Source organism: Pongo abelii, chromosome 9, assembly GCF_028885655.2.
Source record: "Pongo abelii isolate AG06213 chromosome 9, NHGRI_mPonAbe1-v2.0_pri, whole genome shotgun sequence".
In the NCBI taxonomy this organism is placed as follows: domain Eukaryota; kingdom Metazoa; phylum Chordata; class Mammalia; order Primates; family Hominidae; genus Pongo; species Pongo abelii.
The window spans coordinates 119153732-119179012 of record NC_071994.2 but is presented as its reverse complement, the minus strand read 5'-3'; the positions used below and the strand labels follow the sequence as shown (position 1 = coordinate 119179012).

Below are 25281 nucleotides of genomic sequence, written 5' to 3'. Positions count from 1 at the left end.
ATCATCCTGTTTACAATCTTTCAGATGCTATCTGGGTGGCGTGCCTGCAGAAAAGCAGTGATATATGGCATTGCCTGCATCAGGGAGGTGACAGGGAACCGCCATGAGAGGCAAGATTCACAGTCAAAACATACTGCATTTAGCTGGCCATTTAAGTCACCCAAGGCCATCAGGTAGGTCCTGACAGGACAGCTGACCAAGGGCATATGATGGTCATGGGCCACCAGAGTTACTTTCTCCTATTGAAGGCATGGATGTTGGAAATGAAGCCTTGCATTTTTACTGACCGTGCAAACTGCCTAGGCAGTGGAAGGTTAGCTCCTTAATTTTCTCTTTCATCATTTGAATGCTACTTAATTCCATGTAACATCATTGGCTTGTTAATGTCTCTTGTTTTTTATTGCTGCAAAGAATCATGCTCTAACCGATCTGGACAAATCATGCACATGTCTGTAATTTAATGTCTGCTGACTCCAGTTGGAGACATTTTTCTTCAAGCATATTTTCCCTGGGTCTAGAAAACCTTTCTTGTGACTTGTGTCCCTCCAACATCCTTTTCCAAACTCAGTTTTCCTCTCAAGTTAATAAACAAAAGCAAGAGAAGACTTTACAATGATTCAATAAAAAGGCTGTGGAGAGAGATTCTCCTGGATATGGAATCAAATTTTGAAAAAGTTTGCCTTATTTCTTAGAAGCTATGAAATGTGATTTCCTCTAATGAGTAACAACTAATTAAAGCCTGTGTGTTAAAGCAAATGCATCCCAATTTTATCCCTTCAGAGGCAGCCTCCTCTGAACGCTTTCAGCTTTGTCCCAGACATGGTAGCCCGTGTTCAATTTTGGAGTGCAATATGTAGGACTGAATCTGATTTAAACATTGCCAGCTCACTCTAGAAAATTCCTAATATACTATGAAGTGCTAAGACATTTGCAATAGTCTGGCTTCTCTACCGCAAGTAGATAATTAGTTGCCCTTGTTCATCAACAATGTGTTTAGATATCAACTTATTTTAAATTTCTTTGGGGGCAGACACACACACATTATATATAATGCATATATATATATATATACACCCACATTATGTGTACATAGAGACATTATATATTATATAATGCTTATATATAATGTATACATATACACACACATATACATATATAAAATCCACCATCTTCTGGTGGAAAAAGAGGAAAGGGGGTTAATGTGTGTGAATATATATAATGTATATAAATTACATATAGATGTATATGTATATGTTAGGTATATATATTATATACATAAAGTGTATATATACATTATATACATAAAGTGTATATATACATTATATACATAAAGTGTATATATACATTTTATATGTATATGTTAGGTATATACATTATATACATAAAATGTATATATACATTTTATATATTAACACTGATATGTATATAAAATGTATATACATTATATACACATTAATGTTAATGTGTATATATACAGTTGTGTGTATATATACATATATATACACACACACACACATATATATACACACACACACATTAACCCCCTTTCCTCTTTTCACCAGAAGATGGTGGATTATGGATCATGTGCAGGCCATGTTATTACCCCCTGCAGAGTAGTCAGAGAGAATCAGATCAAGTGATAGAATAGACTTAATCATCATCATTTTCATCCTAAATACTTAACATCCTGGCTTGCAGGACCTCTGTATTTACTGTGGAGGGGTGTGTACATGTGTTGCCATTTTAAAGATGGCAAGAGTGAGGCCTGAAACATAAAGTAATTTCCATAAGCTGAGCAGTTTGTAAGGGTGGGAATCGAAACTGATGCTCTTGACTCTCTGTTCCAGCACTCTACACTGGTCCAAGCTGTTTCCAAACACACTGGAGACAGTAAACATTTAGGGTTCTCTGGTCTTCTTGCCTCCATCTTTGATCATTTCTGTTGTTTTGGAGAGCCGAAGGCATCTGTAAGGAACCAAATCTTATAAACTCAGTGCCTAAGTTGTGCCCCTGATATGCTGTAACTTACAGGTAACAGCGTTGAATTGAAACTAATAGCCCAGCATGGCTCACTGCAGTGTTCTGAACTTACCTACAGTTTCACTGTGGTGTTACTTATGGAGATGACAGATTTAGTGTAGCTCAGCTTAATAAAATAGCATTTATGGGAATATCTGTGAAATTAGAGCACACTTCAGCCAACGTGGCATCATACACATTCCCCTCTACTTAGGACACTGTTCTTTGGAGACTGACATGAGCCCTGGGCAGTTGAAGAGCATTTGGGATACAGGGAAGGTAACCTAAAAAGGATTAGGAGAAACTTCCTAGCTTTTACGAGGTAATTCTCCTTCATGCTCTATTCCACTTTTGATGGAATGAATATCTCCATCACAAGTGCCTGTGTTGTATCAGGGTGTTCTAGTTCCTGAGCAGTCTCTGGAGACAAGTAGGTACAGTTGAACTTAGCCAAGCAAACACTCATTTTTCACCTCTGTGATCCTGCACATGTTTATCCACCTTCCTGAGCCTCCCTTTCCTCATGTCTAAAATCTGGGAGTTGGCTTAGTAATCTCCAAAAGGCTAGAATTAGAAGTCTGTTTCTTCGGGGTCGTTCACTCCACAGTCTAGGATGAAAGCAAAGCGTTCAGTCAGCATGACTTGGGGGAATCATCTCTGCATTTCACAGCTCTGAACTCCACCTAACCCCTGTCTGCCTCCCACTCCCACTAGCAGATATTACCTAGAACTGCCTGAAGTCACTGAGTTCCCAGACACAGAATGTAATAGGAGTGGTATTGTGCCCTCCAAGTCTTGTCTTTCTTGAAAATGTCTATGGTAGTTTTCTATCGGGTCTCCATAAAATGGTCACGAGCCTAAAATTAGTATTGAGGCAAATAGTTGATAGATTGTTTGACTCCACTGAGTAACTTGCCAGATGGTTTTAGAGCTGTGTAGACATAGTCTCGGGCAAAACTGTTGAAAGCATTTGTGTAGGCAAGCCCAGCCTCAGTGTCACAATGACCAGCTGGGAAGTGAAAAATGTAACCAAACAATGGACTGCTTTCTTTTCATCAAGCCAAATAACCAGTTTTACTGATTTTCTTTTCCCACTGACTTAATTGTTTTTGCAACTGATGTGACTCACTTCACAGATTGTTTCCAATCATGCGGGCGCAGCCCGAGTTGCGGAGCCTTGTGGTTACTGTTCCTTCCACCCTAGTGAGGTGGGAGTCGAGAAGTCCGGTGACTCACCACAGGCTACCAGCCACGTGATGGCGCTTCATCACATTGTCCTTCTGTGTGCCCAGCACTTTGCTGCGGACATGGAAATAAACAGATGCTATGGGATAGCAACACATGCACACACACTATATCAAGAAAGTATGGTCAAGACGCCGTAAAACTCAAAGGGCTAGGCATCTTGAAACTTTGTAAATAGCCATTAACCCAGGACAAATTGGGCCCATTAATAAAGAAAAATGCCAATTTCATTGATTTGCCTGTCTTACAGTTCACCTGCTTCTCTTCTCAGTGTGACAAGCTCCACCTCCAATCATCCTGCACTCTCTAACAGAGAGACTAGAAACTAGCGCTGGCTGAATCAGCTCTGTGGAGCCCAAACCAGAATGCGTCTGATCCAACTTTGTGGAATGGGGTAGGAGTGTAGTTGGGAGCTTAATTGAGCAGATAAACTGGTCAGTAAGTCTCAGAAGCCATAGCTAAAGGGGTCATCAATGCGAGGAGCACCTGAAATGGTTATAGGGTGTGAGAGTCTGTAAGCGCCAAGACTTAGGAGAGGATGAATACAAGGAACCAAATGCTGAAATGGGTGAGCAAAAGTCCTACAGTGGGTCCTACAGAATGCCCGAGACAGGCAGCTGTTGATGGTGGCTAGTTTCCTACCAGCTCCTGGGCCTCTGGCTGAGGGCAAGCCAGTCCCGAGATATCAGAGTAGAGACATGGCACTATCATTTTGCAAAGTGCTTTCTATCAAATTGTTTCTGCTAAAGCTAAATATACCCACACCCTATAACTCTGGCAATTTCACTGTTAACTATCTAGAAATACATGTGTATAACCACTAAAGGACCCGTTACAGTGATTAGAACAGCATTATTCATATAACCCCAATCCAGAAACAGCCCAAATGTTTCTCAACACTGGAACCGATAATTGCGATTTACTTAGAAGTAGGATAATATGCAGCAATGAAAAAGAACAAACGGTTGCTTACAAACATATTATTAAGCAAAAAAGAGGTAGATGCAACATAATGTACTGTGTATGCGTCCATTTATATAAAGTTCCAAAACAGTCAAAATGAATCTATGGTGACTGAAGTCAAGTGATCACTTTTGGAGACAAAGGTAGAAGTTAGTGGCTGGAATGGGGTCCAACGGAGTGCTGGGAATTTTCTATTTCTTGATCTGGGTGGGAGTTATGCTGGCGTATTTACTTTTTGTATATATTGTAATCACATACAAATATTTATATTAATAAAAATTTTAGGCAGGTTATAAAAAGGGGGACAGGCAAAGTAGACACTGGGGTATAAAAGTCCTCTGTCACCAGGTGCATGTCTCATGGGAATAAGCATGATTGCACTGACCTATTATGTAGATTTCATCTTGCCTGGTGTCTGAGGGTGTTCAGTCTGTGTGGTCATGTCAGAACTTAGTGGAAAACCTGAAGACTGAGGGGAGAACAATCTGATGTCCATGCCCTTCACCTAGAGAGGAATGCCCAGAAAGGGGTGGTTGTGGCAGGGAAGGTGAAAGTGCAAGTGCATGCTTGGGAGAGTAGGGAGAGTATAAACGTGTATGGAAGCAGGGGAAGGCAGGGACCACTGGCTTCTCACATCTGGACTCTGAAACCACCATCTGATGCAACACTTCTCAGAAGCACCCATGCTAATCACCACCAGCTGACACCCCCAGCCACATCTGCACCACCCCAGCTAATCACTGCCCACAATTGCCTACACCTGTCTTCCCCTCCTGCCCGTCCCTGCCACCTGCCTGCCTGCCACTTTCAGTTCTCACGCTAAATCAATAACAAAGTCCTCTGAGGGCTGCCTAGCTTCTCTGTTGATGCCCCCTCCCCTTAAACCCACTTCCCCTCCTCCCCTCTCCAAGCCTGATCCATCTGCCCAAGCTCAGATCTGCTTCAACAGGACTGGCAGGGTGGCTCTGGTTGCAGACAGCATGGCTCTCCATGTCCTTAGCAGCTGCCGATGCTGCAGTTTAAGAATCACCATGTCTGGAGAAAGTCCATTAAAAGACAGTAGCAATGTATATTGTGCAGTGACCCTCTGGGCACCCAATTCCACCTTGTTAATGATCTCTTTGAAATAGCCAAGGCTACAGAGGGAAATGTGGTTCAGAGGTCCCCAGGACTGTGTTTTTAGGACACAGCTGCACTTGCTATGTTTGGGTAACACTCAGGAATCACTCTCCTGCTAATGGGGGCAGGTCCTCAGAGACCCACTCAGCCAATTAAAATACTCTTCAGGAATGTGCTGAATGTCCAGCCACTGGGCAGATCTGTGAATGTTTATCCTGGCAAGGAGAAAGCTAAAGATGTAGCCATCTATTCCATGTGGAGGAAGGAATGTTCCAACGGTGAGTCTCATAGCTGTTTCTCTCCTTAGTCAGGACACTCGGGTGAAAGTGACATATTCCAAACACACCCACTGCCTTAACAGAGGTGATATACAATCCCCTGTTATCCAGCTGTGACTCTACCACTGCCCTCCCACTCAAGAAAGCAAACTGAAATGCAAGTAAAGCAAGAGAGACGTTACGATAAGCACTCTTTCAAATTTTCTCTATTTACAAAATCACCTTCTGAGATGTGATGTTTTATTATTGGTAACAAATTACTTGCAGTGTACCTCAAAACAGATGAGGCAAACCAGTGTGTTTTGACAAGTAAGCTAGGAACTGTTGCTAGAGAATATGGAAACCATCAGCTAACCACACTATAAGAAATACATTGGTGGCAGGATATAAGGAAGAACTACCAGGTAGTAAGACTTGAGCATTCAATAATAGCTCAGCAAACATTTAATGAGTGCCTGCTTGGTGTCAGGCTCTTTCCTAGGCTTGGGGCGTGATTGCTTATTGCAAGAGTAACTGGAATCTGTGAATATCTTTAACAAAAATGTAGAAAATCATTTAAAGCAGAGATTTGACAGAAAATGGCCTGGGTTGAAGACATTCTCAAGATATTTAATTCCCATTTCCTTCCATTCTTCTCCAAGCACTTAGGGATGATTTCAGGGCTATAATCAGGTCTGGGCTATAGAGTGTGAGAGTCTAAGAAGCAGCTCTATCATGTGGTTCGTAGTCTCACCTGCCTGTACCTGGTCACGAGTTCTGTGAATTCATGAGCTTTGGAGAGGGGGTGAGAAAATGGCTCTTAAACGTGATCTCTCTGTGGAGGAAGGATGCCAGTGCCCTGACCACCATGGCCTTACTAATGGGAACAGTGTTTTCAAGGGTCCTAAATTGGAAGTTAAGAGACATATATTCTAGCCCCACTAGAGCATAATAATTTTAGGAAGACATTAAGGGTCCAAGGCCTCACATATCCACCCAGCAACAAGGGGCTTCAAGCCATGATGTTGAAGTACATTGCTGTTAAAACACAGATGCCTGGAAGCTGGAGAATACCATTACTCTAACTCTCCATGGGGAAATCTGACACTGTACCATTCTATTCCATCCTCACATGTTATGACAAAGTTCTGTCCATTATTTTTAAACCATGAGCATACCTCCAAGCCCACTACCCTTCTGTGATACAGTCTCTGTCCTTTCCAAACTCCTACTCCCTCACATTTAATCATCCAGTTATTTTCCCATTCCAGAACTCTCCTTAATCTCTCAGATTAAGGAGAGAAGCATGTCCTTTCTGGCCTCATTAGTCTCCCTGAGCCTGTGCCCCTGGCCAGTCATTTCACCTGCCCTCAGCCAATCTGGAAGTTCCCACTCTCCTGACCAATGAGTCCCTTGGTGCCAGAACCCAAACACAGCCCAGGTTCAACCTGCTGCCCTAGCAAACACTGCAGGAGAAAAAAGTCATGGGCCCACCCATAATCCATAAAGTGAGCTGGGCCACCATCTCTTCGGGAACCATTTCCTTAGCTTTAACTGACCTCCCCATCAGAGTTCTTCCAAACCATCCTCATTTTCCTCAATCTCTCCAATCTGCTGCTATCCCACACCCTTACTGTGTGAGTTGGCTGGGGCTGCTGTAACAAATACTACAGACTGAGTGCCTTAAGCAACAGAAATTTACTTCCTCACAGTTCTAGAGGCTAGAAGTCCAAGATCAAGGTGTTGGCAGAGCTCGTTTCTTCCAAGGGCTCTCTCTTTGTCTAACAGATGGCTGCCTTCTCCTAATGCATGTCTGTGTCCTAATGTCCTCTTCTTATAGGGAGTCCTATTAGATTAAAGCTCATTCACTCATATGCCCTATTTTACCTCAATTTCCTTGTTAAAGGCTCTGTCTCTAAATACAGTCACATTCTGAAGTACTGGGGGTTAGGACTTCAACATATAAATTTGGCAGGGGAGGGATGCAATGTAGCCCATACTACGTACCCTTAAATGACAACCTTGCTTTCTGTTTATTGGAAGACAAGAGCCATCTGATTTACCTTCCCCAGTTGCCCTGCTCTTTGCTCCAATGATTCCCAAATTTTCAGATGGCCTCTCTCTTTTCCCCTCTCAGCTCCAAGTTAGTTTGAGTAATAGCTTTTCTGGAAAGCTTTACTTAGCCCTTGGAGCAGAGTAAAACATTTCTTCCTCTGCAGTGTCATTGTATTTTGCTTCCAAGATAAAGAAAACTAACTCTCTGGAAGGCCTACTACGTGCTCAACACTGTGCTGGGCACATTAGCACAATGTTCTTGTGTGATTGTTGTAGCAACCCAGGGGAGTGGTGGTTAAAGCTGAGAAAACTGAAGCCCTGGGAATTTACCTTCTCCTGAGTCTCTCAGTCGGTACGTGGGCAGAGGTACTATTCAAAATACCACAAATGTTTCTATCCTAGAATCTGACAGTTTTCTAGTGATTCTTTTTACCTCCTTCTCTGCTAGAGGGGAGTGGCCATAACTTGCCCTTTCTTTATGCAAAGTGCCCTGCCACAGAGGAACCTAGCCCATGCCCGTTGAATGGGTGAATGAATGAATCTTCTTTATTAAAACTAAACTTAGTAAAGTCATGTTCTTGATCCCTTCTCCTCTGAGTCCTTCTCCAGACATTTTCCCCATCATCTTGCATCTTTAACATCTTCCTTTCCACTGACTAATTCTCTCCACCTTGGATACATCTTCTCTATTTCTCTTTTATTTTTAATACTTCTCTATGCCTTGATACCTCAAGCTATCAGACTATCACTTTACCTCTCTTTCCCCTCAATCTAATTGAGAGAGAAGCCCTTCTCTCTGGAGATGCTACTTCAGATGGTCTATTGTGAGATGTTGGTATTTTTTAAAGCCACCCAAAGAGCCAGGTTTAGGGACCTCCAATCCATGCTCTGGGCCTCCACTTCCTTACCTCACTGACACTTGCAACTGGCTTTCACTGTTACCAACAAAATCGCTCTTGCAAGGTTTTCAAAGACTTTCTAAATGCCACATCCTCCTTGGGCCTCTGCAGCATTCATCTCAGATGGTCACTCTCAGGATCCCTTCACTTTTACCACAACCATCTCTCTGCCCTTCTTATTCTCCATCTACTGCATTAGTTGCTTGTTCTCTTCCCACCTACCAGATGGAAAATTCTCCAAGGTCTGATTTTCTTCCCTTGTCTCTTCTTTCTCCATATTCTCTCCCCTAGACAATTGTATTTACTTCCCTAATTCCAATTACCTTGTCCATGTAGATGATTTAGATATAAATATCTCAAACCCCAGCATCTCTCTAGAGTTCTGGACTCAATTATCTTCGTTTTTGGAAGAGCTCCACCTGTATGTCTGTCCTGGGTTCTCCCAAAAGCAAAACTTGAGGCAAGAAATGGGTGCAGGTAGTTCATATGGGAGGTGATCCCAGCATGTAACAGTGATTGAGCAGGGAGAATTAGTCAGGAGCAGGAAGCACTGATGTGAGAAACATCATCAGGATCAGTGCTGTGGGCAATGGAGCCTCCATTCCACTGGGACCTCCTGAGAAGTTGACAGATGCTTTCAATTGTTCTTCTGAAGGACTAAAGGTGCAGCACTGATCCCATTCCCCATGAGCTGGGAGTCTCCCAGGGCATTATCTTCCCTACACTCAAGCTATTCTGTGGGCAGTCCAAGCAATCTCCTAGGTTTTGAAGAAGGTCCTGGGGCACGATGTGGAAAGAAGCACAGAAAGCCCTCAAGGTGGGATGCAAGTCAAGTGCTGGGTGAGTCTGAGGCCTTGTGGGACTCTCCACTATAGCTGTGCTGCAGTCAGAGGTGGATCAAAGGGAGATTGACACCATCAGCATCCTTTCTCCCAAGTCAGCTCAACCAAATATCAAAGCACAAAGCTGCAGTGACTTCTGACTCTTCACCCCTCATCTTAGTGTGTAGTTATTAGAACCATGTCCTATTTATTCCAATCAGACTTGCTGTCCAGCATTGTCCCCTCATGGCTTTCTCATGATTGCCTCAGCACAAGATTTTAATTACCATCTTCTGGACTCGTATCTATTAACTTTTATCTCTACTGTCTATCTTGCCCCCTTCCAAACTACCTTACACATAGATGCAAGATTATTCTTCCCAAAGATGTTTAAGTATCATAAACTGCTAAGAAGTTTTCCATGGTTTCCAATGGATGGCCAAAATGTGTCCAACATCCTTAACCTGGCATCTGATACCCTCTTTGTTCTGCCACTGTTTCATCAGGGCAAAAGTGTTATTACCCACCTACCTGTATTTTCTCTCCAGGACTTTTGACTGCTTTAGCTACACTACTCTAATTTATTTTTGCATTTACATCTTTATTCTCTCCTTTCCCCCTGCATATAATTTTCTAGATGGCCCCATGCACTGAAACCATTCTAATCCCACCTGTCCTTTTAGGCCTATGTGTGTACAATATTTATCTCCTCTATGAAACCCAAATACACATCTACTTCCTTTCTCCTGAACTCCAAATGCTTAATCTCTTCTTATCTTTTCTTCATTTATTATTATTTTTAGCAACATGGTTGTGTTTGATTTGCCTTTTTCCTAGGTAGAGTGTGGCTGGGTCCTTGAGGGTAGGGGTGATAGCTGCATCATCTTTGACTCTTCTGTGGCATCAAGCACAGTGTCATGTACAGTAAATGAAGGGAGAAAAGAAGGCAGGAAAGGAGGAAGAGAAGGAAAAGTAAATCTGATATCACACTGAGAAACAAGCTGCACAGAAGAACAAATGCTAGAAGCCAAGTAAGGGCCAGCATATGCTAACCAACTCACCCCTCCAACAGACTCCCTCCTCTTTGAAAAGGACTTTATTGTTGCTCATTATCTCACCTGCCCTTGCTGCTGAGCGCCCACCTGGAGTCAAGCGCCTTCTGCCTGAGACAGCTGTTTCTGATGTCTGGGTAAAGGTTGTGTAGACTTCAGCTGGGGATAACTGGCAGGAGGAAGGGTACCCTTTCCCAGTTACAGATGGCAGAGGTGAAAAATACATAAAGAAAACATGCCAACTGTTTCCAAACCACCCTTAGGTGTGTCAGCACAATGTCCACAACAACTAGGTGAAATGAAAAAAGATATAAATCAAACATGGTTTTCACTACATAATGTCGAATACTTGATATCACTAAAGTTGTAGCTACCCCAGACTGTCAGATTGCCTGAATTGGCAGTATGTTCTTTACTATATATATATATAGAGAGAGAGATGGGTTTTAACCAAATCACCAGTGTCTTCCAGCACCATAGCAGGATCAATTGCTATCCGTAAGTCTTCAGATATCCCAAATGACTGGTTGATTTGGTCAAACATGAGGCTGGACTCACCCATCAATGACATGACCAACTCACCTGTGACTTTGGCTTGGTGCCGAGTCAGCCTCTGTCACAGACTAGCCACACTTAATTAAATCAGCAGTCAGAAAGATTCCATTGCTTCTCAGTTCCCTGGCCCCACGAATGGCAGAAGGCCAGAAATAGGGCCTGTGAGATTATGCATGAGCGACAGCAAATCACAACTATCTAACTTTTCCTCCTTTCCTCATGTTCCCATTAGAATAGAGACAGGCTTTGATTTTTATTCCCTCAACATGCTTTGCTTAAAAACCAACTGGCTATAGGAAACACTAGAAAGGAGATGGGTATTATCTTCAGGATTTCCTATTTTCCCTCTTATATCACCTTTCTTCATTTTAGATCACCAATTCCAGTCTCCTGTCCTTGAAAGTAGTGTCACCTACTCTAATGTTAATTTTACAATCATACCTCTCACTCCTTTCCTGCTCCTGTTTTCCTTCCATCCAAACTACCTACTGTGTATTATCATGCATCCATCCTTTCATTTATCCATTTAGAAGATAGATACTGAGCACCTATTACGTGCTCAGATAATGCCCCATTGTGTTGGAGCTGGGATGCACATGGTAATATGCTCCTTTTGAATATAGTACCTTAATATAAAAGAGTGACCCAAGGGGTTGGGATTACAGGCACTATGGCAGACCCAAAGATTGAGAGTCACTACATGAGGACAGACAGGACTTTAATGACTTTCTGAAATAAAAAAAGCAGTTGATCCATCCTCTGCTCCTTCTTTCTTTGGTTAGAAGCCTGGCCTTTCCCTTGCCATTCAAACAGGACTTTGTGTAACATGAAAAGGATGAAGGTTCCCATTCTCAAGGACATTATGATTGATGGAATTCCTTGACTTACCATTATAAACTCGAATGAAAGACAGGACCATACAGAAAGTGGATTGGTCTCTTCTTCCCCTTCCAGGAAAAGCAAAAAGTACAGCGCTGCCCAGGCCAGCAGTCTCAGCCATAGCATCTGTTCGTGATGTCCTATCTGTCTTGGAACCCAACGAGTCCACCATGTGATTGATGGTGTTCCACTCGATAGGGAACGGAACAAGCAATGATTTGTCATTCACCATAAAGTACTGCTATTTCATCTGCTCCCATTCCCCGGGACGCAGCTCTGGCTGTTTGCTCTATGCATCAATTTATAGTTTATCCTAAGACTAATGATGTTGTGTTTACGAGGCAAGGTGGGGCTTTGTTTTTGTGTTCTACCAGCAGAGGATTACATTACTGATTGATCGCACACGGTTGTCTGACGCAAAAACATTTTGAATTGATACCTGGATTTGAACTACAATCAACTTCCTCGACAATTGCCCCTTGGTGATGAATAGATCAAGGAGCTGCAGCTTTCTAATAGGGCCTCAAGGAGATTTTGACAATCCCTGTTAGAAGTGAACAGTTTGTTGAGGTGTATGGGAGACAAATAGATCATCCAAAGGGCTGGCCTGTGGCTTTCAGGAGCCCGAAGACATGCTCTAAGACCCCACTATTCGAAACAGCTGAAACAGGCAGGAACAGCCATTTGCTGGTATATGTTGAACAATCAGTTCTCCTAAGGGGGGTGGGGGTGGGAATAAACCTAATTTGTAGCATTACCAATTTCTCTGGTATAAATATTGCTACCATGGCCAATTTCAAGCTACCAATGTGATGTCACTGAACACAAATTTGGGAAGGGAGGCATACCATTGGCTCTCATGAGCTGGTACTGGGTAGCTCCAACACACTATTCAACAAGGACTAGTATTTATTTATTATATACTGTCCTGTTCTAGGAAATTTTTTTTCTGATGAGAAAATTAGGGTCCAGAGAAGGTATGTAAGTTACCCAAGATCACACAGAGATACAGTTGAGTCTTCTCATGCCGTGGCTACACTCTTTTTGTTATCTCCTATAGTGCAGAGCGTAGAACTAGCAGGTGGTTGGGCCAGCTGGTTAACTCCAGAGTCTGATTTCAAGGTCTATGCTCCTTCCATACACCACGTTGCTGCTACAAAGAATGGTAGGATTCAGGCTGTCCACTTTTGTCTACACTTCTGCCATTTAAGCCTGGTCAGTTCTGCTCTTGCCCAACTTGCTTTGGTGGGGAAATTCAAGTCTGCCTCTGTACTCATCTGCCAATTTCTCTCAGCCCCAGTAACTCTAAGGAAAAGGTTATAAGTTTTCATGGTGACTCCTGCCTAGAATCTGGAAAGAGACAAGATGACCCCTAGGAGATCCCAATCATAACAGTCCAAGAAGCCAATTCAACAACCAATTTGCCTGGAAATCTAAATGACTTCCCCCTTGGATTTGTTTTCACCCCTTTTAATTTTCTACCCACTGTCTTTGCAAGTTCATTTCCTTCCTGAAATTCTGAAGCAAATGAGGCAGTGCTGGTTGGCGGGTGAGCACAGGGCTGGGGCAGTGACCTGCCCTGTGCTCTGTCTGGCAGACTCTGGTGCAGTGCAAAACAGCAGGGCATTAATGGCTATTAATATCCACAGAGGAAGTGCTGAAAGGCCAACCACATAATTACCATTTATTCATCATATCAACTGGTCTTCAGCTCCTTCCGGCGGTATGTCATATTGTCATGGAGTGGGGAGTTTGTGGGGAAGGGGGGAATAAAGAGGAGGATTAGCAGCCCCTTCCCCACCACCCTCCCTTCCCTGCTGTGATGGGAATGGGGGTCACAACGCAGGGCACTGTGGCTCTCTAAGCACAGAGGTAAACAGGAAGCTCTGGGCACGATCTGGGTGGTAGAGAGCAGTGGTCAAGGAGGGCAGCTGCCAACCAAGGGCAGCAATGCCAGGCTGTTCTCCTATCTCCTTTCTTAAGAATTGAGCTCCACAGCTGCAGAAGAAGGCTGTGTGGAGCAAGCAGAGCGGGGATGAGACCAGAGACTCTGTCTGCAATTCTTAGCTCCTGAGAAGTGAGTGGATTTTGGACTGCTCATGAGTTCAAATAATTTCCTGAGGTTATCCAGCCACCCTTTCTGGCACTTGCATTTCAGGTTCCTGGGGCACCCTGCTCCTTAATCCCATCCCCTGAGAATGGAGTACTTTGGTTTCTGGGGACTCCAAATCTGGACAGGGATGGTGGGGAAGAGATTAGTGTTGTGTTTTTTCTTTCCCCCTGGTACCAGCTTGACTGGCAGACTGGGCAAAGAAGAGCCCATTCTAAATGCTCCCCGGGGTCCAGAATGGAACTCATTACATCAAAACTGGTGGTAGCCAGCAGCTCTGCTTTGTGAGCTGTGAAACAAATGTTTATCCACCACTCAGTGCGGTTCAAAGCTATTTAAGGAGCTCAGGGTGTTGAGCTGCAGGCAAGAGCTATATGTGCACGGCCAGCCCTGGCACTGAGTGCAGTGGGCAGATCTGGGGACTGTAGCCTCCAGGCTCTTTGGCTGCAGGACTCAGCTGAAGGCAGAGTGGTCAGAATGAAATGGCCACTTTCTCTTCGTTGCATTTTGTCTTTCATCTCAAGCCCCTTCCTGTCCTTTCTCCCATTTCCCTTTCATTTGCCTTCCACGTTTTTATCTTTTCTCTCTCTCTCTCTCCCCCCCTTCTGATTTTTTCTTCCTCTCTATGCCTTTCTTTCTTTTCTTTAGCCTTTCTTCATTCCCCTTTATTCTTTCATTTTCCACTTCTCTTCCCTCAGATAGGCCTGTGGCTCTCTCATTATACTGTCATATGCATTATTCTCTGTCTCAGTGATGTAATCCACAAAATGCATGGAAGAATAAAATAAAGCTAAAGTCTTTACCCGCACAAAACCACATCTAAGGAAAAGGTGGCGCAGTGTGAACCTAATGTGTTCTTAGGGAAGGGAGAGAGGTCAGTAACAGAGCGTGCCCAGTGTAAGTTCCAGGAACTTTTCTGGAATGACATAAGGTGCTGATAATTTCCTGTCTATACATGCCAGTGCCTCCACGCGGTAGCATCATGTGCAGTGTTTTTGTTTTTTAAAGAGCTGTGAAGATCACCAGTTATAAGTGAGAAAGCTGCGATCCACGACACTGGTTTCCAGAGTTTGGTGGAGGTGGCTATTGAATTTGTGTATGAGTCACTTCTGTTTTAAGACAAGAGGTACTGGTGAGGATACCCAGAGAGTGCAGATGAATGAGGGAAAGTGAGGTGGCAGTCACTACCAAGGGCTCGACATCTACATTTTCAGTGATTCCTCATTGAAATGATTCCTCGTTCCTTACTTTACAACTATTGTAAAGTAAGTGTTATGTTCTGACTATCTACTACTGCATAACAAACCACCCAAACAGTAGCTTAAAGCAATAACTATCTTTTATTTTGCTCTTAAATCTTGGAGTTGCCTGAGCTTGTCTAGGCAGTTCTTACTTGGGAGGGTCTGTCTTATAGTTGTAGCCAGGGAATAGCTGGGACTGAATTCATCCTTAAAGCTTCTTCAGTACATGTCTGGAGCTTGGGCTGCAAAGACAAAGACAGCTAGGGCTCTTGGGCGTCTCACCTGTTGTCTGACGTCTCTCCAGGGTAGCCAGGGATCTCATGCAGCAGCAGAAGGCTCCCAAAGCAGGCATCCCGAGAGAAACCAGCAGAAGCCAAAGGCCTTTCCTAAGCCACCCTTGGAAATTTCATAGCATCCTGTTCACTGCATCCTAATTCTTGAAGTCTGTCACACAGTTTATCTAGGACTTTCAAGGGGAGGAGACCTAGATTTTGCCTTTTGATGGAGGAGTATCAAAGAGTTTGCAGACAGGTTTTAAAACCACCACATGTTGTTAAGCTGTTTTTTTACCACCCAAGGTTCAGGTAGTTATCCAGCCCTGCTGTGAAGTATTGCAGTGGTTAAACACAGATGTTGTAGCCAGACTGCGGGGCTCAAGTACCATATTCATTGTGTATGAGCACTGTGATGTTGGGCAAGTCACTTAATACTTTGAGAATCAGTTTTTTTGTCTGTTCAATGGTGATAATATTCCTGACTCACAAGATTGTTGTAAAGATTAAATTAATATCTATTAAGTACTTAAAAATAGGGTCTTACATCTTGTTGGCATTCTACAAGTATTTGCTATTATTATTTTTATTAGATTCCCGTTTTATAGATGAGAAAGCTGAGATGCAGAGAGAGAGAATATCAATTGGCCCCTGTCACATAACTGGGATTCGAAAACAGTCCCAACAGATTCCAAAAATCCTCTCTGAGTTCCTGATAGCAGCACCTCTTCCCTCCTATACAGAACTGCTTCCAACTTTAAAATCCCTGTAAGTCTAGAATTTGGAATTTATAGGCCCCCAGGCCTTGGAAGAAGGTCCCCCAGGAGCTAAACTCTGGACTTATGACCCACCTTCACCCTAACCATTTAAGTCCAGCCACAAAGAACATTGATGGGGAAAGCAAGGTCCCTACACTGGCCTTTTATGCACATTTTTGACCCTTAGGGGTTAAAAGGGTAGAGATGTTAGAGGAGATGGCCCAAAAATAAGGAAACAGTACCTAATGACATTTGCAGGCAAAGGAAACGATACTGGATCCTACTTCAAAAGGCAGTTTTTTGAGACGTTAAGTTTTGGTTCCTGTCTCTGTAAAGAGAACTGTACTGTGTACCACATGGTTTTTACCAGGACCATGTGAGAGCCTAAGGGTGAAAGTACCTGGTAAACCACTGGGTCCTGGCCACCTGTCAGTCATGAATTGAGCCCAGCAGAGAGCAAGGTGATAGCCTTGGACAACTGCCTTGCTTAAGCTGGGACATGGTCAGAGCAGCCCTGATGTGGGGAGAGGGCTGTCCTTTGGGCTGTTGCAGCCTGGGCTGACGTCCAGTCATGGTTTCAGATTGCCCATGGGCCTCTTTGACAGGCATGCACACCTGCACTTTCGAAAACACACAGACGTGAATGCACACAGTCTGCACACTGAAACATGTCTCCCACGTGCATCTACACATGCATAAACACACACACTGTCTTTGTCTGATGTCCACTGCATGTGCAGAGGCATTTCAGATAAACACCTGTTGCCTCCTAGGCCAAAATGAGGGCATGGATGCCCCCACCCTACCCTCTGAGAGCCCAGCATTGCCTGAGGTCCCTGAGGCCCCTGTGGGAGGACAGACCATCTTCTTTCAGCTTCTCTAATGCACAGCTTCTTCTCAGCGTCCGCTGCCATGCAGCCTCCAGCCCACACAACCACAGGAGCCCAGCTCCTGGGTATGCTGCCATGTACTTAAACAGCCTCTTCTTGATCCCTTGTAATCTCCTGGCTTTTCCTCCTCTCTTCCTTTTTCTGCTTCTTCAGCTCCTCTTTTTCATCCTCTGCCACTGTCTCTCCATGGAAGCCTCCATAGGGCATTTGCGCTCCTCCCCAAGGCCTGAGGCAGGAGCCCCTCTTGGTCCCCATGGAAGGGGGCAAGGGAGGAAAGGAGGTGGGGAGAGGGTCTCTGGAGTCTGGGGCACAAGCAAACATCTGAGCTGAAGGAGCGTCCTGCTTCCCAATTCCAAATCCTGAGATGATAAACTGAAACACCAGAAAGCACAAAGCACAGTAGTTTAAAGGCAGCAACATGGAGGGGGTGGGCTGACCTAGCTCCCTATCCTCACATAGGAGGATGGCCAGAGTGGTTGGGGCTCCCAGGCACACACCCAGAGTGCTGCCTGTTCTCCTCCAGGAGGAAGATTTGTTTCTCCCTAAGTGAGACTCTGGTCCCTCTAGCAGGCACAAAGCTTAGGCTTTGCCATGGGGTGGGAGTGTGGGGAGTGGGCTGGATAGAGAGCTGATGATGTCCCTGTCCACAGAGGCATATGCATAGCCTACAGCTGCAGGATTCTGCCTGGGGGAGCCTGAAGCCCACCACAAAGTAACATTTCAGGGTTTTCAAATCAAGTCAATCCTATGGGTTAGCTAGGGCAAGGACCACCATGCCATTTGTTAGATAAGGAAAATGAGACATAGGACTCCGAAGATTCACTACAAAGTCTTGCACCGTGAGGTGGGGGGTGAATGACCATTGACTCATCACCAAACTACTCTCTACACTAACTCTTCATGGCAATTCCTTGAGCTCTTCTCCTTTCCATCCTGGGAAGTCTGCTGGTCAAGGGGCTTAGCCCATAGCTCCTAGGGGTAGAAGAGGGGATCACACTTGGCTCTTGGCTCTTCGCTCTTCCTGAGGCCATGCCTGCAAGCCGTTTTCAAGGCTCTGTTGACTTTAGCATTAATGAAATGAGCTCTTCCCTCCAGGGCATATGTGTTAGTTTGTTCTCACACTGCTATAAAGACATACCAAGACTGGGTAATTTTTAAAGGAAAGAGGTTTAATTGACTCACAGTTCAGTATGGCTGAGGAGGCCTCAGGAAACTTACAATCAAGGCAGAAGGGGAAGGGGAAGCAGGCACTTTTTTTCACCAGGTGACAGGACAGAGAAGAGCAAAGGAAGAACTTCCAAGCACTTATAAAAGCATCAGATCTCATGAGAACTCACTGACTATCATGAGAACAGCATGGGGGGAAACTGTCCCCATGATTCAATCACCTTCCTCCCTCAACATTTGGGGATTACAACTCTAGACAAGATTTGGGTGGGGACACAGAGCCAAACCATATCAGCATGTGTTTTCTTTCCACCAAGTGCTTTGCATTCACTATCCACTTGGTCCTACCACATTTTTGTGGAATTGGTTCTATTATTATTGCTTTACTTACTATTACTATTATTTCTACAATGCTTCAATAAAAGAAGGCTCATTGGGTTTTAGGAAACTCCTCAGAGTCCTAAGAGAAGTATGTGGCTGAGTTGGGCATTGAATGATGGCTCAAAGAGGAGGAACCCCTGCACACCCAACCCAACACATACACACACACACACACACACACACACACATGTTGTTTATGTACTTTGGTCACTCCTTGGCTTACAAGCCAATAGAACTCTCTTTTGATTTCCAGAATTTTAGAAGCTGAATTTTGTCCACAGTTGAGTCATGGCCAGCTCCCATGAAGCCACATCATTCAGGTCATGGGGTTTGAAAGGCCAGGAAAAGCCACCAGTAGCCACCATCCTGCCCCTACAGCACACTTCTGCACATGCACACACACACACATCCAACACATATTTGCTCTGGACAGGTAGAAAGGCTCTTAGCTCTCTGCTGTCTTTTTCTGTTCTGGGGAATTTGGGCCTAATGAAATGGATACATGAGGAAGGCCAGAGTGTGGGGTAACAGTAGAAACCTGTGGGAAAACGATATGCCATTTCAGCTTGGGCTTTCCTAGGAATAGCTGGGAGGGGCTTTGGATGTGAATGTGAATCAGGTTTCTACTGCTCAGAACCCACTGTGGTCCCTGCAGCAGTCTCCAGAAGTTGGCTTTAAGTCTTCTGAGCTCCCCTCTCATGTGCTTAAACTGTGGAAACTCTTTTAACCTCAGACAATAGAGGGAATTCCCCCTTATAAGGTCCCTGGCAGATGGTTATCCAGTCCCTGTTTAAACCCTTCTAGTAATGGGGCTTTCCCTGCCTCATTTCTGAACTATGTATGAGTAGGCATATGCTACTCTCATAACCCTGGCCAATGGTTATACAGTCCGTGTTTAAACCCTTCTAGTAATGGGGCTTTCCCTGCCTCATATCTGACCTATGTATGAGTAGGCATGCATGATGAATGGCTACCAGCTGTTTCTCTGAACTTCTCATCCTGAGACACAAAGGGAATCCCCTCCAAATTTCCCCCTGTCCAAAATTCTCTCCCAGCAGCCTCAGTTATGAGACATCCCACCAAGACACAGTTATAGCTCCACAAGGCTACCTCAATGTGCAAGGGAAGGACTGGAGAGTGAGGAGAAAGAAGAGAGGGGAGGGGAAGGAAGAGGAAGCAAACCTACCTCCCTGCCCCTCGATGTCTTTTGCAGCTGGAAAATGTTGGGGGTGTGGAGGGTGGGAGGTTCTGCCACAGAAGGAGGTTTTGCAGCCTCACATGATAATAAGCAAAGATGGATCATCTCCAAGTAGATCACCCCTGCCCACAGGTTCTTCTGGGAAGTGGTACAGTGCAGTGGCTGAGTGTGGGCTTGGGAATCACATGACGCTGGCTTGGAGATCCAGCCTTGCAGCTTACTTAGTTCTATAAATTCTCTGAACCTCAGTTGACTTCTTTGAAACATAGAAATAATAATACTACATTATACAGTCATTGAGGATTAAATAAGATAATTAATGTAAAGTGCCAGGCACAGGCTTGGAACATAGAAGGTGCTCCATACATAGTAATTATTATTATTAAGCCCAGAAAGCTCTGTCATTCAGGAATAAAAGACTAAAAATATTGATAATAGCTATGTGCCATGGCTTACACCTGTAATCCCAGCACTTTGGGAGGCTGAGGCAGGAGGATCACTGGAGGCTAGGAGTTCAGGATCTGTTTGGGAAACATGGTGAGAGCCTGTCTCTATAAAAAAATAAAAAAATTAGCTGGGGGTGGTGGCATATGCCTGTGGTCCGAGCTATTCAAGAGGCTGATGTGGGAAGATCACTTGAGCGGGGAAGGTCAAGGCTGCAGTTAGGTATGATTGTGCCACTGCACTCCAGCTTTGGCAATAGAGCAAGACTGTGTCTCAAGTAATAATAATTAATACTACTAATAATAGCAGCTAACATTTACAAGATGTTTATGATATACCAAGTATTCTTCTAAGAATTGTATCTGTTAACTAATTCTAATCCTAACAACAACCTTGTGAGGCTGCTACTATTATTTCTCTCGTTTTACAGATGGAAAAGCTGAGGTGTAGAGAGCTTTAAAAAACCTGCTCAACTCTATACAATGGGTAGAAGGGTACAGTGGGCACTACGTACAGCTGGGCAATGTTGGAAAATCCCTTCCTCTCTCTGGGTCTTAGTGACTACTTCTGTAAAGTGGGGAAATTGATCTATTAATATTTCCTGGGTTATCATGAGTATTAACTAAAATTGTGGATAAAAATGGTCAGGCATAATGTCTGGTACCTGGTAGGTGCTCAAATAAATGTGGATGTCCCTTTCAGGGGGTCATCTCTTCTTTTTCACCTTCTGGCCACTCTTTCTCCATTTCCTGCTGGAATATAATGTTGTAAGCAGAGAGATACTGCCTTGCAAGGACTTGGAAAGACATGCGACAAGAATCCTCACCCGATCATGAACATAATGAGGGGCAGTGCGCAGGTCCGAGGTGAGGCCCAGCATGCTTCGTTCCTAATTGAGAGAAAGGGAAGGCTTTTATAGTTTAGAAGGCTAGGGAGGCAGGGGGATGGACTAAATGACCCCACAAAGCCCATTCATTCCCTCCTTACTCTGTTCAAAGTGGCACTTTTTCTTCTCCCCACCCCCACCCCAATCCCCACCATGCAGGCAGCTCTATTTTATCCATGCTGGACTGGCCCTCACTGCATTCTCACCTTTACTGGAAATAAGGAATAAATAAATACAAGGTTCCTGAAACTGTCTCTCTGAAGTTTAAAACAATACAGTGCAGGCCCCCTTCACCTGCCCAGAAACCCAAGTTCTTGTCTGTCCTTGCCCCCTCCTACTCCCGCTGCTGTCTTCAGCACACATTAAGATTCCTCTCCAAGGGCTGCTGTAAAGGCAGGATGGCAGGGGCGGTGATATAATAACGGACAGCAGGACCCCTGGGCAGGAGATTCTGATAGCCGGTTCACTAAGAAAAGCTCACAGAGGGAGCAGGGGAAGCCAGTGCTTTTCCACCAGCCAGAGCCCGGCTAATTGCCACCGGGGAGAAGGGCAGAGTTCGCGCAGGTAACAGGTGTGCCTTGTCTTAATGAAGACTGACTTGTTTGCCCAGAGCTGCCTGCAGAGGTAAGAGGAGCAGGAGGAGGGACGTGTGCTGCTTGGCTCCACGCTGGACTCCACCAAATTAGAGGAGCTGGTTTTGTCCCCTTTATGACCCACCCTGGGGGTGGACATATGGGAAGAAGGGGAGATAAATAGTATCCCCAAAATAGTGCTCGCCTAAGAGAATGGTGGCAACTTGATTATTTGTGGGTGGTGTATTCACTTTGCAAGATATCTCTGGCCTTGTTACTGTCCAGAAAAATTCAATTAGGAGATAGCAAGGACAGTGATGGAACAAGGGAGGGGAGAAATGAGGAGAAGGCAGGGCGAGAGGGAGAGACCATGAGTGTGCTGTGGGAAGGGAGAGGTGGAAGAAGAGAGCTGGGGCATACACAGCTCCGAATGCAATTCAACAACAAGTATTTATTAATTATCTATTATTTGCCTGGCACTTTACTGGGCAATGGGGACATGGGGAAGAATAAGCACAGTCCCTGCCCTAAATCTGACAGGGGAGGCTGCCATGTAAACAGATATTGCAGCACAATGCGAGGTGCTGTAGTAGAGGCTGTCACTGCATGTACAGGGAGAAGAGGGAGAAAGATGGAGAGGAAGTCAGGAGGAGTTAAAAAAAAAAAAAGCCACATAGAGATCAGAGGACACTTTAGAGGAAACCATGAGGATGAATTTGAGTTCACCTGGTGGGGCAGTATAGGGGCAAAGGAGGTTGAAGGGAGGACATTCCAAGAATAAAAAATCAAAGGAGCAAATGGGCACAGTATATTCAAGGCAGAGTGGGTAGTCCCTGGGGAGAGAGAGGGGAGCAGAGAGATGCCTCTGCAGAAGTCTCCTGGGACCAGAACATGAAGAACATGAACAATACCGCAAGAAGCAGGGCTTTTGTCTAGGAGACACCCAGGGTTATCAAGCAGCAGTTTTGGGTGCTCCTCTCTTATAGAATTATGCTCTGTCTCCTCTACGGCCACAGACAATCAAGGGTGGGCAGCAGCAAGTGGGGCTTACAAGGAGCTATTCGTCTTTCTTCAGCAGACTTTTGAGCACCTCTCCTTCTTTCCATCTCAGCCTCACATCCTTCCAGTAAGAGACAAAATGATTTCAGATCAGGGCACAACAGATGGAGGCACAAAAACACAGGAAGATTGGGGGCTTGCCCAAGGGTGCTCAGTGTCTGCTCTGGGTCCAGCTGCCCTGTCCCACTCGTGACTCAATTACTCCATCATCCAGATTTAACTCTTGAAAACCATTAATCACTGAACTGGTCAAGATCAAAAGGATGAAATCCTGAAATGACCAACCAACAACCAAAACCATGCACATCCTGGATACCTTGCCTAAAGCTCAGCACAACAATGCAAAGCGGGTATCAGTTTCCCGTGAGAAAACTAAAGGTCACAGATTATGTAACTTACTCATCATCACAGAGCTAGTGAGAGAGTGAGTTGGGATTGGAAGCCAGGTATAGTTGACACAATGGCCTGTATTCTGTTTACCATCACTTCTCAGAACAGCGAGAGTTAGGGGAAAGACGGTATGGAGACTGGGTGGAGATGGCATCTCAGAATTGATCCAGTGCAAAGGACTAGAATCTTGTTAATTCTACTCTATGATGTGTTAGAAACAAGGGGGTGGGAGAGGACAACATAGTTGTGTTAGTTTTGTGTTGCCATTTTTTTTTTAAATCTCTGAGATGTCCCAAAATGTTGACTTTGTAAATTTGTTCAGTGAGGAGGTGGGTAAACACAAGCATTCAGAATGTGAACAGCATCATCCAGCCAGAACGCCCAGCAGGTTTGTAGAGGTAGATGTAAAACACTGCAAACAGCATGCGGGAGCAACCAGCTCTCCCTGAGAGGGAAGTACAGCCTCAGCATGGAACTGGAAGCCCTCTAGAAGGCCATGGCATGCTGAGACGGAGGACAGGCACTCTGCCAGGCCTTCCAGCTATCCCTTGGGGCCCTCCCTTCAGGAGGGCAAGGCTGTACAGTTCACAGCACACCCATTTCAAGCCTCAGTGAGTTCAGTGAAATGCCATCTCCCCAGGTCAGCATTTTACATTGCACCAGCCCAGTATCCCTGCTTGACTGCAAAGCATTAACTAGGGCCCTGCCTCAATCAAACATGCTGCCATGGTGTGACAGGATGCATTCTGTGTAACGACAGGCAGAATGTCAAAGACCTGGGGAGGGAGGCTTGCATTCTATCCAACAGTGCAACGGGAAGCTCAGGAGCTACTGAGCACCTCGTCATTGGAAGCATCCAAGAAGACATTGGATAGGCATCTACATTGCATAGTGTACTGGAGTCACATTGGTCTGAGCTGGAATTCTGGCTCTACCATTTATTGGCTCAATTTCCTGCAGCCTCAGTTTACCCATTGGAAATGGGGGGGAAATAAGGGTATCTATCTCACAGGGTTGTTGTGAGGAGAAGATCATGCATAAAAATGGCTTAGCACAGTGCTCCATAAATGAGAGAGGCAATGATGAAGGTGAAGGTGGTGGTGATGGCAGTGGTGAGTATATAAAGAGGAAGAGGAGAGTGAACACATTCTTGACTCTGAAGGGAGTTTAATGAGGAGCAGTTGCAATGGGCCACTCTGTAGAACTTGCCATTTTGACAGCCCTGCTTCCATATGGAGAGCTAAATAGAGGAGGCTCTGGGAAAGTTATCCCACAATAAAACCCACCCAGCCCTTCCTACATTTGTTGTGAGTCAGACACATTCTGCCATGCCTAACCCTGCTTATGTTCTCTCCCAGAACTCTGGACAGAGAGATACAATTCAGCCAGTTAGAGCACTGCTTAATTGCTAACATTTTGCAAACCACTGCCTTATTGGCTAGAAGGGCAATAATATCAAAAAGACCTCCTGGTGACTTCACAGTTGGGAAAAATAGATGCTCCTAAGTCATCCCTTCTACCCTCCTCTAAGTATCAAACCCCTTTCTCCCCTGGGGAAATTTCTTCTTTCATTTGCTGTAAAGTGACTTTTGCTGAAGTGTGTGTTTTTGAAGTGGAAAATTGAAAGCACACGATTCATTCCAAAAGAAAACTGTTAGTTCACAGCTGAGAAATCACTTTGCTATTGGTCCAAAGGGTTGCTTCTCAGGTTTGAGGGGGGCAAATTTGTAACTCTACTTTCTCCCTCTCCGACTACAGAACCACTCCATTGACAGACCAAGAGCCAGAGAAATGAAGATCAAAATAGCACCTTTATTCCTGATAATGTTAAATTAGAGGGTGTGGCTTGTGTCTGACCAGAATGACCTGCTACTCAACCCCTGAGCTGATCTGATCCCCCAAAACTTCAGGCTTCCCCAGTGGGGGCAGAGCCAGCCCCACGAATCTTACCACATGGCTGACAGCAGAGCTTGTGTGTTCTCCCAGGGCAGGCATATACAAAAAGAGAGGGAGAGGGAGGGGAAGAGAGTGAGTCATACATAAACTCAA

The 25281-nt window shown here is 44.7% G+C and overlaps 1 long non-coding RNA gene across 1 annotated transcript; it reads right to left on the bottom strand.

Annotated features, from left to right (window-relative positions):
- Nucleotides 1-1539: 1539 nt before the first annotated feature.
- On the bottom strand, nt 1540-25208 carry LOC134762128 (uncharacterized). The gene is made up of 7 exons (XR_010141791.1): nt 24533-25208; nt 20990-21214; nt 11874-12054; nt 10497-10719; nt 3149-3318; nt 2493-2627; nt 1540-1965 (listed from the first exon to the last, which is right to left on the bottom strand). It is a non-coding gene; the product is annotated as an uncharacterized LOC134762128 (long non-coding RNA).
- Nucleotides 25209-25281: the final 73 nt, after the last annotated feature.